Genomic DNA, 15,540 nt, shown 5'->3' with positions numbered 1-15,540 from the left:
ACAGTAATGAAAGTGGCTCAGAGCAAATAAACATCAAGTCATAGCCATGAGGCATGCAGCCAGCATCCACGGCTTTTTAACCTAGTTCGGGTTCATCACCACCTGGCTGCTTACAAGGGACAAAGGAGGTGACGTGTCCCTACTGGGCACTGTCCAGAAGCTTCTGCTTGGGGCTCCCTGGCCACCAAGGGCAGAGGGAGAGTCAGCACCTGCTGTCCCCATCCCTGTCCCCATCTCCAGGACCACAACAGGGTGAATGTTGGGGGCAGAAGCTGCAGAGCAATTTGTAATGGTAGCTTGGAGGGGGGGGGGTATCAGCTCTGCAGCCCCACACACACTTAGGGGGCAGTAACTGGTGGGAACACCAGCAGATAGATGCACCTATGGCTACAGGTGCGACTCGTGGTGTCAACAAGGCCACCTCCATGGTGGGAACACGACAGACAACCATCAGCACGATGAGAGAGCAAGGTGGTTGGGGGTGTGATGGACAGCTGTCAGCGGAGGATGGACAGGTGGATGTGATGGACAGACAGCTGCAGCCCTGATGGACAGCTCTCAGTGGACACAAAGGATGGCCATCAGCAGGTGGCCTTGGGAGGTGTCCGGAGATGTCACATCTAGGTGCCGGTGGAGGATGGGATCAGGTCTGAAGCTGGGATCAGTTCTGTGGTAGGGGATTGTGTCCACGGGGGCGATTGTGTCTGGGATCCAGGGCCCCGTCCCCTGCGAGGAGCCCACGCACACGGAGGGAGCCAGACACCACGCACAGATGCTCTGCCTCCCTCCCCAGCTCATTTCTGCTCTGCCTGTATGCAGTGATGGGTGATGCTCTGCCCTTCCCTGCTGCAGCCTTGCACAGCAGTTGCTTTTTATCCCATTTCATGCTGATTTTGGCATCACCCTCACCTCCTGCACCAGTGCTGAAGCAAACCCTCCACGTGGCGCCTCAATGCTATTATCTCCATCAGCCAAACTTGCAATCTCCTGAAAAAAAGATCTCTCACTATTTTGACAAGTTCCCTTTTCCATCACCTCCTGCCGACTGGCAGGAACGCCAGCTCATGCAGATGTCTTCTCTGCAGCAGGCTCATCCTCCAAAAGCTCATCTCCCCCTATTCCACAAGCGAAGCCTTCGCCCTGCGACCCTGCTGGGTGCTGCTGGCTGTGGGATCAGGTGCTGGGAGGAGCAGCGGCTGCACAGGGTGGCGTTCCCAGGCTGTGGGCTCCAGAAGCAGTCGCAGATGGTGAGCCCACGTGTTGCATCACTGTGGGAGCCAGTGACCTACACGCAGGTGTCATGTGAGATTTGGGGAGGGGTAAGGGGGGGGAGATGATGAAAATGCACATTCCCATGGCAGCTCAGCTCTCACCTCCACCCCTGCAGCCCTCCCCCAGCAGCCTGATGCTGCCTGCAATGCCAAGAGTTTTCCCAGCCTGTTGCCATTGTACCTGCTCTGATGCACTGTGGGTTTTCAGAGAGGGACAGGGGACCCTGGGGATGCAAGAGCATCCTGCATCCTGCATCCCATATCCTTCATCCCACATCCTGAACCTCGCACGCGGTGGAGCCTGCTGGGTGCCCCAAGCAGGCTCTGAACCTTGCTGCAAGTGGGCATCTGTCTGTGCTACAGAAGGGACCAAATCCACCAGGCCACGCTGGCACTGAGGCAGGGGGTGGTAGGACCTCGCTGGCAGCTTGAGCAGGGCTCCTCCTCGCCTTTGCTTTTTTGGGAATCATTGCTGTCATCCAAGGGCCTGATCCAATCATTGCTCTCATCCAGGGCTCTCCCCGAAGAGGCACTTAATGCTCTTGCAACCTCCCAGCAGTCTTCCACTACCTCCCCTTTCCCCAGTCCTCTGGGGCCAGGGCTTGGCTGCAGAGATGTTTTCCTCTGGCCCCATTTATGGTTTGCCTACACTTTATCTGTCCCTCTCCACACCATGTGCATCCCAGCACCCTTCCACTCTGCTCACCAAGTAATGCAAGGTCACCCTAAAGGCAAGCATCCTCGGGAGGGATTCATCAAAGGGAGGCACCCAGGGCCAGGGCAGGACCACAGGACTCTTCACGAAGCTCTGCAGCTGATGGAGCGAGGCACAACAGGACCTGACAGCACAAGCAGCAGGCAGGATGAATCCCGTCTGGGGCACGACTCCATGCATCTGCAGCTGCTGCGGAAGGCAGCCATGATGCAGCTCAGGTGCCGGTGCAGCAGCCAGGTGCTGCCATGGATGCCACGAGCTGCAGCCTGTCTCAGCTCACTCCTGGTCAGGTGTGGGAGGATGCAAAAGGTCTTTATGGAGGCGCTGTGGAAAACTGCAGCTGGTGCAGCAGAAGTGGGAACACTGTCAGCTCCCACAGGGCTGGTGCATGGCGAGGAGCTGCAGGGCCACCAGCTCCAGGGCTGCTGGAAGTCAGCCCAGCCCAGGCGGTGGCCCAGACAGGACCAGAATGGAAGGAGTGTGTGTGGGGGGGGGTCTCCAGAGCCCCTCCCCCCCCCAGATTCACCAACTCAGAGTGGTTGAGGTGGGAAGACACCCCTGGAGGTCAGCTGGTCCAACCCCCAGCTCAAGCAGGGACACCCAGAGCACTGCTGGAAGCTGCTCCCCAGAAGGCTCCATGTGGTGTAATTGCCTGAGGTAACTAGGGAAATAAAACTAACATTCTCATTTTAAAGAAAATGTACAGCATTGAAGAGGCTTTCAGGGTAGGGCATAGCTGCATTACCTGAGCGTTCCCTGGGCTTCCAACCTTAGATGCTATTGTGCTGGGGAAACTTGGTGTGCTAGCCCTAAGGAACAGTAGGGAGCGTAGAGTGGAGTGGAGACACCACGGCTAGGCTCTGTGACCAGGTGGGGACTCGATTGTTCTTGTGCACACTGAGACCGATAAGCTGCACTTTTGCCACCCTGAGCCAAGGACCTGTCATGTTTTGACAAATGCTGTACCCTAGTGTACTTTTTGCTCATTATAATATCATTATAATACCAAAACACACCTCCATCCCAAAAGCTATGCGCCTCCAAGGTGTGACCACCCCTCACCGAGCATGCGCTCTGAATTTCTCGGAGCCTACTACTTTAAATGGAGACGGGAGAACTTTTCACCAATCATAAGTAAGATATGCTTGACTAGAGTCACTCAAGCTCCACCTAAAAGATAGAAAATAATATAAATTGGCCCAAGAGAGAGGGGATGTGAGGGAAGATACCACCATCAGGGGAGATACCATCCCAAGGGAATACAACATCCTCAGGACCTCCTGACTCCTGGGATCAGTCGACAGGCTAAGCCTCTCTTTCCCCCCCCATTGGGATGCCTTTGGGTGAGATCTGAATACTTGCTTATAAATCTCTCTAGAGTCTTTGATCCTTTTAACGCGTTTATTTCTAAGCTGCACACCTGTAACACCTGTGTATTTCATGCATGCTAGCTTGCTTTTGCAGACAGTCGCTATCACCGGCAATCCAAAGAACCTGGTTATCTGTTGCTGTAATAAACCATACTTGATTGCATTGTTATAGCTCTCATTAAGTGCAACTAGGGTAAGGGTGGTTATTTGTGACTGTGATAGTTCAGTGTTCTGAATCCAACCAGACCCCCAGACAGTTAATGCGTTGTTGGTGAATGTCTGAACGGACCCCCAGACGGTTAACGCGTTGTTGGTGAATGTCCGACTGGTTCAGTACCCTGAATCCGACTGGGCCCATAACCGTTAATCAGCTACACCCCTTAATGCGACACTCCGAGACCCTGGCACTCTAAATCACCCCCAGGTACAGCGGGCACCTCTAGAACAGGACAGCAGACCCCCAGGCAGCAGCACCCGTCCCAGGAGGGCACTGGGGGCTGAGTGACCATGGGGGGTGCACATGGAGCAAATATCCCACCCTCAGAAGTGGTGCTTTGGGGCTGCACCTTCCTTACCAGCCCAGCGTCCTCGCTCCTTCCCCACAATCTCCATGAGCCCCCAGCCCTGCTGCAGCCCTGGAGCATGCACCCACCCAGCCCTGGGGACCAGGAGAGCCAAAACCCCTCACACTGCATTGCACCAGGCACATGGGGCTGGATGGAGCTGGGAGCCAGCACATCCCCTCTCCACAGGGTGAGGAGCAGGCAATGGGTTAAAGTGGCCACAGGCAGATTGTGGCTGGGGCTTGGTGCAGGGAAGACCCCAACTGCGGGCAGGGGAGCCCTCTGATCCTCCACACCCATGCAACCCCAGCTCCAGAGCCAGAGGAGATGCAGGGAAAGCTTTTATTGGTATCTCCCAGCCAACATCAGCCCAGTTAAAAAAATGCTTCATCTCTCAGAGAGCTGTTTAACACAGCTCAGGCAGCAATTGGTACAGGGACAGCAAACCAGGCTGCATCTGCTCAGCCCCAGTCACAAGCTTCCTGCTTCCTCCATGTGTGTGAGTGAGCGTTAGTGTGTGTGCGCGCTAGACACAGACATCCGCTCCCAGCATCTCACTGTCTCCTGCATCCTCCAGCAGTGAGCGCGCGGCTCTGGCTCCCTGCATCCCAGCTTCACTGTTGTATCCCCCAGCAGGGATTTGCACATGGGGCGCAGGATGTGGTGAGCACCCATGGATGGAGAGGAGGTGGTGGCTGGGAGCAGCTGCCATTGGCATCATGTGGGAAGCTCTCTAGGGCTCCCGCTCCCAAGCAGGACTCTGACCCTGGGTAAGTGGCTTTTTTTTGCTGCCGCTGGCACTTCACCTGGTGCATGGAGCGGGCTGGCTGTGCATCACAACACCCATGGGTGGGTCACCCTGGGGTCCTGGTGCCGGGGAGGTTGACGGTCCTGGGATGGGGTGCCTGGGAGCAGGGGTGCAGATGGTGTGGGAGGGTCCTGCACAGGCATCAGGGTCCTGATGTGGGTGCTGAGGAGGGAGACGAGAAGGAAAAGTGGGGAGCTAGGCGGGAGCTGTGTCTGCTGCAGGGGAAGGGACTCTGCTGTCATGGCATTTTCATCCCCCTCTGGGAGATGGAAACGTGTGACACACCTATAAAATCAGCCATGGTGTGGCAGGATGGGCAGCTGGATCCCACAGGGAGCGCAGCTGCTAGCTGGGTGTCCCCTGGAGGGGGGCACAGCACAGATGGGGCTTTGCCCACCGCCCCCAGACTGCTCCACCAGGCTCCTGCACCCCTGCAGAGTGTGGGGAGGGTGCCACCAACTTTGGATGTCACCAACCCCTCTGTTCTGCTGCAACAGGGTCACCTCCCAGCAGCAGCCCCAGCAGCACCCTGGTCCCAGCATGTGCCATCTAACAAGGAGAGGGGACAAGGGAGTTCTTCTGGAACCCTCTGGGGACCCCCCTGTCTGCCCCAGTCGGGGGGGTGGGATGCAGGGTGCCCTGGCAGGCAGCAGCAGGCAGGGCTGTGCCAGAACTGTGTTAGCTCCTCGGAGCTCTGCTCGGTGCCCTTCAGACCAAGCTGCTGATTCAAAGATCGAAGCCGAAATTCCTTTAAGTGGTATATTCTTTATTGCAGCGCTGGATGCACGGGGGATCTCTCCACCTATCGTGCATACCCAAAGCGGAAAGCAGTCTTGAATTTATACAATCAATCTATCAATATTTTACAAGCACCTATACACATGCATTACCCATCCCCGCCTTCCCTCGCTTCTCATGCTAATTAGCCTTTTGGCACCTTGCGCCTGCGCAGAGCCTTCCAAGAATTGTGGGCAGGGGTCTTTGGGACGTGGGCAGGGGTCTCTGGGAGGAAGACCCCGAGTCTTCCTCACAGTGTACTTTTCACCTTTGGTCAGGAATCTGCTGAATTGGCAGGTTTCTTAATTGCAAGAGCTGGCTGTTGCTAATTCTTCCGTTTGTTGTATCTTTATACTGAATTCCAATGTCCAGTTTTGAGATTTATAGTCCTTACATTTGTTTCTCCATCCGTCTGCCGCTTCCTTATCATGAGTTCCAGTGTCTTGTTTCGAGATATACAGTCCATGTCTGGGGATTGCCCTTGCCTCCCCAATACCTCCCCAGTACCTCCTTAATCACTGCCATGGGTCTTGGGGTCCCCAGGGTGTCACCACCCCATTGACACCCCATCCCTAATTCTGCCCCCCCACAGGGCAGCGGCCCCAGCACTCTCACAGGCACAGTGCTGGGGGTAAAATCACAAAGAGCCTTATGAGGGCAAGGAGCTGGCCTGGCCCAAGGGAGCCAGCATGGGGTAGGGGGGGCAGGTGCATCTTTCCTCAACAACCGGGAGCTGGGGGGAGGAGGGGTGTCCTGCTCCTGATAAACCCCTGCTGCATCCCCTTGAGGATGGGTACAAGGTGTACCAAGGACCCTGCTTGTGGCTGTACCAAGCACCCACTGGCCCTTGTTTTGCCCAGAGATTTGCTGCAACATCCCACCCCCCACCCAAAGCCTGCACCCATGCCATACCCACAGCCCCTGCAGCAGTCCTGTGAGAAAAATCTCAATAATTTTCTTCAGACAGGACTTTCTGTGAAGCTATTTTATTTGTTATTGCAGTGGTGGGCGTCCTGCAAGCAGGAGCACACAGTAAAAGTTTATCATAACCCTATATTCCCTATTACCTGACACCTGATTTCTCCCCTGTTAACTCATTGGCTGAGTACTACAGGTTCACAAGCTACTCGACACACTTCTATACCATATGTACAATTTGATTTGACCAACCATTAATTTCTCCTTTTCCTTTCTTTTTCCTTCTTTTTTTTACTGATTTTATACTGCTCATCCTGTTTTTCTTAGCTATCCTCCTTATTTCGGGACAGTGGGACCTTCCCCTTATCTGCTTAACATACTCCCCACTGCTATGCTGCACAATCACTTTTCAATATGCAAGGTTAGTGGAATTTTTCACTGCAAAAACACCTTCTATTGCAAAAACACAGCTTTGTTTCTCACAGCCCCCCAGCACCCACAACCACCACTGTTCCCCCCACCAGGCCTTAACACCTGCCCCATGCTCCCAGCCGGGCCATAACACATCTGTTGCGAATCACGGCCGAAAGCACAACAGACACCAGCAGAGTCAGATCATGCTTCTCCATTTTATTGCCCGAATAGCCTAACTTTTATAGTGAACTTTACAGGGGCGGACAGTGTCTCACACAAGATCATTGGTCAAAAGCACTCAGACAAACAGTTACAAGAAAACAACCCCACCTGCAAGAAAAGAACCCCTTGTGATTAGCAGTCACGTAAACCTTGTCCTTGAGGCCAGCTGCTGGTAACAATATATTTCTGAGTTCCTTAATTGGGCAATGTGGGAGTCATAGCCGTGGGAGCTTCTCACAGTTAATCTGGCAGCTTGTTTTGCTCAGCTACAGCAGGCCCTGAGATTTTCTAAGGCCTACCCCTGGTTGCTTAAAGCAAGCTCAAATTGAACAATTGTTCCACGGGCACATGTCCACGTCCTGTATGCCAATTCCCAACACACATCCACCTGCAGTCATTCCCTGGAGCTCCTGTGCTCCCAGCCACCACAACACCCACAATGCACTGTGCCACACCCACCTGTGCTGTCACCCACCCACTGCCACCCTTACCTCTGCATATAGCTGATGCTGGCACCCCCAGCACAAGGCACGGGTGCCTTCATGCTGGCCAGCAGCTCCATCACAACTGTGCCTCAGTTTCCCCACTCAGAGAGCCCTGTGGGGCTGGGAAGAATGAGTCATTGATTCTAGGAGGATGAAGTGCTTCCTAGCTGTGTTTTGATACAGGGATGAAGCAGCAAGGAGCATTTCCCATCAGAAGAACACGGAGAAGCGGTGCAGCCCAGGGGAATGAGGCAGGATGTAGATGACCAGGGTAAGGCAAGGGAAGAGGGGAAGATGCCCACAACCACTGTGATAGCCCCCGGTAGACCTTGATGAAGCCAAGTGTTTGCAGCCAGCTCTGTCCCAGATTTATCTCGTTGATGAGGGTGACCTAAAAATAGTCCCCATATTTGTGCCAAGGCGAGCAGGATGGTGACACTGGATCCCAGACCACTGGGCACCTTGAAGGGCAGCTGTTAATAGCAAATGGAGCTGGATTCCCTCGGGGACACATGGGGACACAGGATGTGGTGGGCAGGATGCAGCCATTGTGGGGGCAGCAGGAAGCTGGGCTGCTATGGGCAGGGGTGCCTCTAATCCCCCTGCATCCAGAGGGCACCGGGAGAGGAGGGGACACCCAGAGCCTCACAGCCAGACCAGCAGCTAGACCATGGAGCCCCAAGCTGGGGCGAGGCTCCGTGTGGGGGTGATGTCCCCCCCGGCACATCCTGGGGGGTTCTGGGGAGAGCAATGCAGCACTGAGGTATCTGGGGAGCTTTGGGCCTGGGTCTAGCTGGATGATGGAGATAGGGGTAAAGCCGTTCAACCCCTCGATGTGCAGACAGCCTGTGCCAGGATGAGGGAGAGGGGCAAAAACCCCAGAGAGGGGCAAAAGCAGGTTGCAAGGGGTCCAGCCTCTAGACTCAATGCGAGCCACACAGCAGCTGGTGACAGGGGCACGCAAGGTGGCCTTGGGAGAGGGCTATCACCAGGGGCTGAAGGCAGGGAGGTGGGCTGGGACTCTCCATGTCTACTGCCATGCTGTGAGCCCATGCTGGGGATCAGGAGCACCAGTGCAGCTACTGAGGACACTGGTGCACGGTGAGCTGAGGCTCTCCTCTCTTTTGTCTCTTCTCCATGAGCCCAGCCCCTCTGCAGCCTCTCCTCCCCGCTTCCTTGGGCAGGGTGAGGCCAGGATCAGGCCAAGATCTGGGGACACTCAGAGACCTGCAAAGGCAGCTCTTGAGGTTGGGGGGTTCTACCTGCTGTGCCCCCCACCTCAGCAGCTTACAGGCAGAGCTGCAATGCTGCCCAGAAAAATGCTGAACCTACCCATGGCTAATGGGCTCCTGAGCCACCCAGGCGGGGGGTGGCCATGCTGCAAGGAGGCAGAAACACCCAGTTCCCTCCCGATGGCACAGCCGCAGCAATGCTGCTGCGGTGGCCTGGACACATGCCTCCAGCTCATCCCCGCTCCCACCTTTGCAAAGCGTGGGCAGCTGCGCCAGGTGCCAGCCCACTCCAAGCTGGGTGCGGGGACCCGGAGTGCAAAAAAAAAAACCTGCGTACTGCCAAAATGAGTGTCAAACCCGCAGCATGGCTCCCAGGGGGGCATATACATGTACCCCCGCACATTTGATGGGGCCCACGTGTTGGGCACCCAGCGCCACGTGTGGGCATGTGCGCGCAGATGGTCCCACAGGTTGGGGGGCCGGGAAGCCGCATGCGTGCAAGTGTACACAGTGGTGTTTGGGTTTGCACGCCCATGTATGTGTGCATGCACATGAACAGGGCTGGTGCGGCAGGGGCTGGCTAGGTATGAGCGTGGGGTTGTGCATCTACTGCATGGCTGCTCTGGCACAGAGCAGCCACCACCCACAGCTGCCGCCTGCCCACACACCCTGCTCCGATGTGGGGCAGCTGTAATTACTGTGCCAAGGCTCCCTGCTGCAGCAGTGCCCACAGCACTGGGGCCTCCTGCAGCTACAAAATCCCTGTGAGCTCATTTGTGGTGCTAATTAATCCCACTCCCCCCAGGGACTTCCCTGCCTCCTGTCACACCATGAGGCTAGAGGGGCTGGGAGATGGCTGCATCGATGCCCCCCCACCTCGCAGTCACCAAGTGCCACCAGCTTGTCCCTGGGTGCAAGCTGGGAGCTCCTCTTTGCTGCAGCATCTTCCACAATGCAACTCCAGCCAGGCATGGAGCAGTGTTGGGACCCACGTTGGGTGATGCTGTGCCCCACGCTGCTGGAGAGGAAATCCTCCTTCTCCCTGGTCTCAGCCCACCCCATCTTCAGCCCTTCTGCAGACTGGGATCATGTCTACCCGCACTGAGACAGAGCCCAACCTGTTTGCTGTTGCTCTCCCCATTTTACCCCAAGCCCATCTTCCCTTGGCCCTGTACCCAAAGTCCCTTCTTGGCTTCTGTGCATCCCAAGTCCATGCACTGCTCCCCTTCCCTCCTGCACCCTCACAGCTCTCCCACAGCCCAGCCATGTTGAGGGATTTCTTGAAACAGCAAAAATCCTATGGCTTGCTGTAGCTGAGCAAACCAAGCTACCAGGGCAACTATGAGAAGTTCCCATGACAGTGTTCCCACATCGCCCAATTGAGGAATTCAGAAAAATATTGTTACCAGTAGCTGGCTTCAAGGACAAGGTCTACGTGACTGCTAATCACAAGGGGGTTGTTTTCTTGCAGGTGGGGCTGTTTTCTTGTAGTTGTTTGTCTGAGTGCTTTTGACCAATAATCTTGTGTGAAATACTGTCCACCCCTGTTAAGTTCACTATAAAAGTTAGGCTATTCTGGCAATAAGATGGAGCATGATCTGACTCTACTGGTGTCTGTCGTGCTTTCGGCCGTGCTTCCTGCAACACAGCCACAGCAGCACACACATACACGAGCTTGTGAGCTAGACAGACCTGGGTGTGAAGAGAAATTGAGGGAAGGTAGGAGAACCAGCACCAGCTCTGCCATGCCCTAGCCCTGAGCATAACTGCTGGGAGGACACATCTCACCCTTGGCTGATCAAAGAGGTTTTCTCATGTGGGTGCAAGAAAGGAGCAGGGTCACAGCTGGTCCCAGCCCTCTGGGGTCCACTGACCTGGTGTGGGAAGGGCCTGGAAGCATTTCTTGTTAATCTGGAGCCTGCAGAGTGGGGATGGGTGAGGCAACATGCCTTCAACACTTAGACCCTCCATAGCCAGGTCTCCACATGGGTTTGGGTCCATCTCTCCACAGCCACCACTGCACCACTGCTCTCTGCATGGCTGGCACACAGCCATCAGGACACATTTTTGGAGCCAGGGACTTGGCTCGATGGTGCAGCAGTTGCATGCAGCTCCCCCCCCCTTGCAGAGCCATGGGGTTGCTGATGTCAAAGCGGCAGACAGTGGAGAAGGTGCAGAAAGTCAGCTTGGCCGTATCAGCCTTCAAAGATGGGCTGCAGGAGCAGCCGGCGGCGCAGTGGCGGACAGAGGCTGGGGGCACGTGCCGAGGGACACTGGAGCAGACGGTTCAAGAGGGAGAGGAGGAAGTACCCACAGGGCCCTCGCAGCCGGAGGAGGGCAGTGCCATCAAGGCCGCATGGGAGCGGCTGTGGGATGGCCGGGCTGTGGCGCCAAAGGAGTTTGACCGAGCCAACAGGTTCACACCACCCGCCTTCATCCGGCCGCAGCAAGAGCTGCATGATGATGAGCCACTGGACATCAGCTTGGAGCAGCGGGAGCAGGAGAGCAGCTGAGCATGGAGCAGGGGTAGGAGGGAGGAGGCCAGGGCTGGAGACACGCAGGGGGTCTGCAAGCATCCATGGTGCCCACCGGGCAGTGACAGCCTCCTCAGTGTTGGCTGTGTGCCTCCAGAGGCTGGAGGCAGAAGCACTGCTCTGCGTGTTTGCCCATGCAAGCCCTATGGACCAGCCTGACCACCCACACCTACAACACTCACAGTCCAGCTATCTGCAACCCCGTAGCTTATCCATGCACACCTGTCATCCTACAGCCCAACCACACCTGCAACCCTACCCAACCATCCACCCACAACTACAAGCGCACATCCCAGCCAACCTACAACTTTACAGCTTTTCTGTCCATGCCTACAATCAGCCAACCCACAGATCAAAACTTCCATCCACCCACACCCACAGCCCTATAGTCCAGCCAGCAGTGGATGGACTATATGCATGGACACAGTCCATCCATACATATGGCTCTACAGCCATATACTTTCTTCCTATGGACCCATACCCACTCCTCTAACCCTACCTGGCCAGCAAGCCAGCCATGACCCCACCACACACCTGTTGACTGTGCCACCACCTCAAAAACCTGCCCTCCCATCCCCTTGACACCCCTACACCCATCCCCACCTGTGATGTGGTACCCCCATGTTGGGGAGCACCCACACTGCCTCTCTGAGCAGGGTGCTGAGCCGCAGCCAACCATCGCTCCGCAGATACTCAACGATGAGATATGTGAGATCTGCGAGGTGTGGACAGCCAAGAGCCTCTTCCCCTGCCGCATCTGCAGCCGGGTGTACCACAATGGCTGCCTGCACCACATGGGCTACCTGCAGAATGACAATACCATGGAGGTGATGGAGACTGCACACACCGAGACTGGATGGAGCTGCTACTACTGCGTGAGTGCCCATAATGGACACCAGCAGAGTCCCATGTCATGGCCTGCTTCAGGGTGCTGGGGCTCTTGCTGCTCCTCGGCTCCTGCCATCCACCCTGACAGGGAGCCACCAGGGGACTAGAATGTCTTCCAGTACCTAAAGGGGGCCACAGGAAAGCTGGGGAGGGAGTCTTTGTCAGGGGTTGGAGTGATAGGACAAGGGGGAATGGCTTTAAACTAAAAGAGGGGAGATTTAGATTAGATATAAGGAAGAAATTCTTTATTCTGAGGGTGGTGAGGCACTGGCACAAGCTGCCCAGAGAAGCTGTGGATGCCCCATCCCTGGCAGTGCTCAAGGCCAGGCTGGATGGGGCTTTGGGCAACCTGGGCTGGTGGGAGGTGTCCCTGCCCATGGCAGGGGGGTTGGAGCTAGATGATCTTTAAGGTCCCTTCCAACCCAAACTGTTCTGTGATTCTATGACACCAACCCCTCCCACCGTGGTCATATGCTAACGCCCACGCCCGTCTTCACCCTCTAGGACAACCTCAATCTCCTGTTGACGAAGGAGGCGCTGTACAACCTGATGGAGACTTTGCGGCAGTGCAAGATCATTCCAGGTGCGGACGCTCCCCATGGCAGGATGGGCTGAGCCCTCACTCACCCATCATGCAGCCCTTGGGCTGAGGGTGTCACCACTACCCTGACCAGCAGAAGGTAAAAGTTCTGCTAAGGCTGGCAGCCTTGGGTCCCCCATAGCAGTCAAGGAAGCAGGGGAGGTGGGAGGGATGCATGGCACTCCCAGATGCCCGGGGAAAGGCTGGTGGAAGGGATGCCCCAAATCTGCCTCCACAGAGACCTGCCTGACGCTGGACGACTTCCTGCACTATAAGCACCTGGTGCATAAGCAGCAGTTTGAGCAGCCCATGGGGGAGGCACAGGAAGAGTGGGCCACCCTGCAGTTCTCTGCCCTGGACCCCAACAAGAAGGGGCAAATCGAGTGGCCAGATTTCCTCTCCCACGAGTCTATCCAGCTGCTGCAGAAAGTCCGGCCGCAGGTATGGCCACGGTGCCAGGGCTGGGGCGTCCATTGCAACTCGCTCATGACCCCACAGCTTTTCCCAGATCTTCCCCGGCCAGTGAAGGGGGTCCCCAAACCTGGCATGAGTGCTCCTTGTTTCACTCTCCGACCCCAGAACTCCCTGCTGCAGCTGCTGACGGCCAAGGAGCATGAGTGAGCATGTGTGGCCTTCCTGGCGCTGGACCAGGACAGCAATGGCTTCATTGGGGAGAATGAGTGCCACAAGGCCCAGCATGCCTGGTTCCGCAAACACCAGAAGGAGACGCTATCCTGCAGCATCAGGTACAGAGATGCCCACGGAGGGGCAACCTTGGTGTGGAAAGAGGCTGCAGCCCTTCCCTCATACCGTACACCCGCTCCCTGCTGGCCATGGGGATGAACAGTGCCCTGCTTTCCTGCAGTATCAGCCATGTTGGGCCCATGTCAGAGAGCAGCCCCACCAGGAGCAGCAGCGGCAAAAGCCAGGAGAAGATCCTGCTGGCCGTGGAGCAGGAGGAGGCCAGGTGAGGGGGCCGCTCTGGAGGGTGGCGTGCACCCCGTCTTGGAGGAAGGAGAGGAGGGGCAGTGGGGTGGGTGTCCCAAAGCCCTCCCCATTGGGGGCTCCAGGGGATGACGGTGTGACAGCATCATCCCTGCAGGTGCGTCGACTGGCCCAGCTTCCTGCGGGAGAACGTTGCCTACATCCTGGCTGCCCGCCCCAACAGCACTGCCATTCACCTGTAGCCGCCAGCCTAGCCCCCTCTTGCCCGCCCGCCCGTCCCGGCACCATCTTGGTTGGCGATGCCTTCCCCATGGGGGGAGCCCTGTTGTCATGGCGACCTGCCCCACATATCCCATTGGCTGAGAGAAGCCCTGCCCCCTTCGCCCTGCCTGCCACTCCCGCGTGGCTCCCCACTGCCTGCTGGTGGGGAGCCAGATGCTGATTGGCTGGCAGGGAAAATGCCGCTCTGCTTTTCCCCCTGCCTCCATGTCAGATTGGCTGGGAGGTGCCCGAAAAGGATGGGTGGTGGGCTGTGACTGGCTGAGGGAGGCCTGAGCAGGTGCAGCCCTGGAGAGCTCTGATTGGCTGAGGGAGAAGCAGGATGGTACCTTGGTGCCCCAGAGGCCCCCTCAGCAGGAGGCCTCTGTCCCTGGAGGCCCTGGGGTGCAGAGGCTCCCCACTGCGGGGAGGCCATCCCCACCCCACCATGCTCATATCCCTGGGGCCCCCAGGGCAGCCACCAGCAGCCTGGGAGCTGCCGTCCACCTCCTGCAACCACAACTTGGGAGTGCACAAGGGGATGGGTTGCTCCATCCTCCATCCGCAAGGAGGAGGCTTCGTAGGGCAGGGGCAAAGAAAGAGGCCAGGAAGCAGGAGGGAAGGCACAGAGGAGCAGGATTCCCTGCAAACTTCACCCCATGGGCACCAGGGATGGAGGCCAGGCCCCTCCAACCCACACCCACAGCCGTGTGGTGGCTCCCACCTGGCGAGGATGTGCCGCCACCATGGCCTCACCGCCACCTCCACAGCTCAGGCAATGAAGGCACCATCCCACTCAGCTCCCCCTGCCCAAGCCAGTGCACTGCTCCCCACTTCAGGGACTCCCTCCCTTTCAAGCTGTGAGACAATCTGAGTTTCAGGCTATATGTGAGGCCAGGAGATGCGCCAGTGCCATGGGGGCATTTCAGGTGCCAGGTCTGAGGTGGGGCGCGGGCGGGCTGGAGCCATGGCTGGAATGAGCAAGCAGCCAGGGATGGGACAGCCTCCATGCTGTACTGGGAAGTGTCCATTAAACATCTGTGTCCAACCACCCTCTGGCTGCCGATCATATGAGGCACACACCACAGCCACAGATGCCAAGTGGTGCCCACCTGCCTTCTCCCTGGGAGTTTTTTGGGGACCCCACTGCTGCCCAATGTGTTGAACATCCTGCCTTGGGCTCAGGTCCCTGTCCCATCAGGCAGACTGGGCCTCGTGTCCCCAAGAATCCCACAGTAGTGATGGATGGAGGAGCTTGTGCCTGGAGAGAGACATCAGCCCTGGCCCCACTCTTCCATCTCTCATGAGTGCATTCCCAGCCCTGCCACGGGAGGAAAGCCTGTGAATTGGGATGAGGATGCTCTTTGTCCACAGAGGTGCTGGATGCTGTGCGCAGGCAAAGGGAGAGCCCTGAGCAGCGGTGAAGGTTGGGTGCTGAGAACAGGCTGTTTGCAGCAATGCTGGGAAACCCAAAATAACCCCACAGAGACACAAAGGGCACCCCAGAGGTGTTTTAAGAATGGTGCCAATGACTGGAGGCTCTTCTAGTGCTAGCCATAT

General features: G+C 56.9%; 1 pseudogene across 1 annotated transcript; it reads left to right on the top strand.

The window, feature by feature from the left end:
• The first annotated feature begins 10,907 nt into the window (after positions 1 to 10,907).
• LOC311220769 (PHD finger protein 24-like) lies at positions 10,908 to 13,964 on the top strand (annotated as a pseudogene). Its single transcript has 7 exons — positions 10,908 to 11,276; positions 11,999 to 12,184; positions 12,702 to 12,780; positions 13,016 to 13,218; positions 13,357 to 13,523; positions 13,643 to 13,744; positions 13,880 to 13,964. The product of its transcript is annotated as a PHD finger protein 24-like (transcript).
• Positions 13,965 to 15,540: the final 1,576 nt, after the last annotated feature.

The sequence above is a fragment of the Netta rufina genome, assembly GCF_964035555.1.
Source record: "Netta rufina genome assembly, chromosome: W".
Classification (NCBI taxonomy): Eukaryota; Metazoa; Chordata; class Aves; order Anseriformes; family Anatidae; genus Netta; species Netta rufina.
The sequence above is the reverse complement of the archived record's forward strand: the minus strand, read 5'-3'. Positions and strand labels throughout refer to the sequence as shown.